The following is a 3,574-nucleotide window of genomic DNA, read 5'->3' as shown; positions in this document are numbered from 1 at the left end:
GGCCGAAGATGGTGGCAGCCTTGAAGGTGCTGTATGGTCAAATCATCCCAACATGTTTCACCATTACAATGGCTTCTTCAGGGGTACTAGAACTTGACCGATAAAAGGACGAAAAAAGGCTATAAAAAATAACAAACAAAATATTAATGGATTTGAGTTGAGTGCTTTATAGCTATTATATAGAAAAAACAATCTGGTGGAATTGATAAAAAAACGGGCTCATCCCAAATTTCTCTGTCTCCCAGTTAGATCAAATAGGTGCATACTTACCCCAGACTTCGCCCTCAACGTGAGATGAATGGAGCAACCCCCCTAGATGGAAGGCACCCCAACCTAAGGACCACCTTGTTGTGACTGCAGGGGGCAAAGAAGGCAGCTAATAGCCCTAAAACTAAAAAGAGAAAGCGGACAATTTTTTTTTTTTTTTAAAAGCCTGTGGCGTGCAAAACACACCCAAAAACTTCCACCCTGTGCCAAAAAAAGTGCACACACATAAAGAGTGAACACAAAAATGTGCAACGGGTGTACCACTGTCCTCCGTGAGGAAGGACCTTACCCTGATCCCCCGGGGATTTAGGCTCCAGACTGGGACTGAGGTACCGTACTAGGTCCATCTGGCCGAAACCAGACGACCGCCTTTCTCTGGAAAGTCTGCCGAAACAGACCCACCCAAGTTCTCGGTTGGAGACCCCCAGAGAGAGAGGGCGAACCAAGCCAGAAGTCCTATGTCCACCCCCTCCCAAGACTTTCAGGGTTGGCCTGAGGACCGATACACTACTCATCACACAGTGACAAAACATGACACACCAAACAAAAAAATACAAATAAGTGACAAACAAGGGATAAAAAGAAGAAAGTGGGGAGAAGGAAGTGGGAGAGTGAGTGAAAGTGACCATTGTGAGATACAATGGCCAGCCCTCTGGCCAGGAATAAAAATGTCCCCTGGTACTAGCCAAAAGGCCGGGCCCAAGAGGCAGGTGTGAAAAACGTGTGTTGTGGTGAAGTGACCATGGTGCCAAACATCAAAGTGATTTCTCACAGTGAGAGTAAGGCACCCCTGAACTGCCACTTCAGGAGCACATCACCACAGGCTTTTAAAAAGCATCCCTGACCCACAACAGCCCCCACCCCAGGCAGAAAGACATGGAGATCTGGGAGCTTAGTGAGAGCCCTTTACCATCAGGCCCCACCCTCGCTCCCATCACTCCTACCTAATTACATTTGGGAAGTACTGGCCGTTCCCCCAGTGGGAGAATGGGGAACCAGCGTTACCTCCCAAAAAACTGACCTGAGCTAGAGCTGCCCCAATCCAGGCCAGAAGGCCAGGGTCCCGACCCTTCAGCGCCGACCAGTGGTTCTCCATCCCCATCAGAAAGCTTCCCTTTTGGCTACCAACTGATCCAGGTTACCTTCACGCTAGCAGGTTTTGCATAGAAACCGCCACCCCTGCTCCACCTCGCCGTAGAGCAGGGACGGAAGCAAGTGCCACCTCCTGGCAATTGATAAGAACAGATACTACACTTGATCTTGGCCAAAAGGAAAGGGGACAATTTTTTATTTATTTTTTATTGAAAAAGCCCATGGCGTGCAAAACACACCCAAAAAACTTCCACCCGGTGCATAAAAAAAGTGCACACACATAAAGAGTGAAACACTAAAAAGTGCAGACGGGTGCCTGATGTCCTCCAAAAGAAGGACCATACCCTGATCCCCCGGGGCGTTAGGCTCCAGACAGGGACTGAGGTACCAGACTCAACAAGTGGTCTCCAAGACAAAACCGGGAGACCTCCTTTCCCCGGGAGGACTGCCGAAACAGAACCTCCTAGGTACTTGGTACTATGGGGGCTTCCCCGAAGGTAACCCCCCCCAATGGAGATTGGACCAAGCCAAAAGGCCTATGTCCACTCTCCCAAAGACTTTCAGGATTGGTCCGAGGACCGACACCCTACTCATCACACATGCAGTGACAAACCGTGACAAGACACACACAAATAAAATAAATAAAAAGTGAGGAAGGGATAGTGGAGAGGAGAGTGAAAAGTGGCCATTGTGCAATACAATGACCGGCCCTCCGGCCAGGAATCAAAAATTCCTCTGGTCCTAGCCAAAAGGCCGGGCCCTAGAGGCAGGTGTAAAAAAGCGTGTTAATGGTGACGTGACCTAGGTGCCGAATATCAAAGTGCGTAGCACAGTGAGTATAAGGCACCCCTGGACTGCCACTCCAGGGGCACATCACCATGGGCTTTTCAACCAAAGCATCCCCGACAGCCCAGCCCAGACCACGGCAGCCCCCACCACAGCCAGAAAGGCATGGAGATCAGCGAGCTTGGTGAGACCCTTTGCCATCAGGTCAAACCCTCACTCCCACCTAATTATATTCGAAAGGTACAGGCCGCCCCCCTGCTGGAACAGGAGAGCTAAGCGTTCCCTCCCGAAAAACTGACTGGGGCTAAAGCTGCCACAATCCAAGCCGGTCTGCCAGGGACCCCTCCCCTGGCGCCGACCAGTGGTTCTCCGCCCCCATCAGAAGGCTTCCCGATTCGGCTACGAACCGCTCCGGGTCACCTTTACACCAACAGGCTTTGCATAGCAACCGCCACCCCTGCTCCACCTCGCCGTAGAACAGGGATGGAAGCAAGCGCCACCTATTGGTAACTGATAAGAACAGATACTACACTTGATCTTAGCCAAAAGGCCGAGAAGCGAAAGGAAAGGGGACAATGGCACATTCAAATTGTACAAATAAATAAACACCCCCATAAAAGGGGTAGTAAACTGGAGCCAACATGCCCTCTATACATACCAAGGTGGTTAGTAAGAGAGGTATATGAGACGGGGAGGCCAGGAGCAAAATTAGTTGGTAAAATGGAGGAGAGTGAACGATTCCCAAATTTTCAAAAAGAGAAAACGTGATGACTGTAATCAAAAAAATAAAAAAGATTTATAGTGAACGTGATAAACAGGGAAGGCTCACTTATATACTATGTCTGATAAGCCCTTTAAATGCTTACCTTTTCCGAACAAAGGTTATAGGTACTATGCTGGATTGAGATGATCCAGCAATATCCAACATAACATCCTTGTTGAGATAATGGGAGTCAGTCACACAGTACACCTTGTAACTGTGAAATCCCTGTGTTGAAGATAGGGGAAAAAAGAGAAAGAGGACAGCTCAAATTAGAATCCACCGGGCAAGTTGGGAGAGTGTGGACCAGACCCTTCCTGCTCCGCAAACTAACCTTGTTGCAGCAAAGGAATCACATCGGTGTCCCCACAGTGTCAAGTGCCTTAAGTACCCCCCACTCACTCGGCATACATACGTCATCACCGAGTGAGAGCGGACAAACGGCGACACTGCGCATGCACCCAGTATACAATGCAAGCCTACGCTCACCAGAATGCTATGCGCCACGTCATGCACGTCACCATGGCAGCAGCATACCAGCCGATAGTGTAGGTGGAGACAGGTACATAGTCCGATGGATGGTAAGGGGTATAGAAATATCCAATGAGAGTGGTGGATACAGAATGTGTAGCAGGGGATGGTATGCTACCGCTGTGTCAACATAAACGG

General features: G+C 49.4%; 1 pseudogene; it reads right to left on the bottom strand.

The window, feature by feature from the left end:
* Nucleotides 1-2,575: 2,575 nt before the first annotated feature.
* On the bottom strand, nt 2,576-2,707 carry LOC143986339 (U2 spliceosomal RNA; annotated as a pseudogene).
* Between the last annotated feature and the right edge of the window lie 867 nt (nt 2,708-3,574).

The sequence above is a fragment of the Lithobates pipiens genome, unplaced genomic scaffold (assembly GCF_037356315.1).
Source record: "Lithobates pipiens isolate NorthernLeopardFrog02 unplaced genomic scaffold, aLitPip1_a1.2 Scaffold_16, whole genome shotgun sequence".
Classification (NCBI taxonomy): Eukaryota; Metazoa; Chordata; class Amphibia; order Anura; family Ranidae; genus Lithobates; species Lithobates pipiens.
This window is presented reverse-complemented; position numbering and strand designations above follow the sequence as displayed.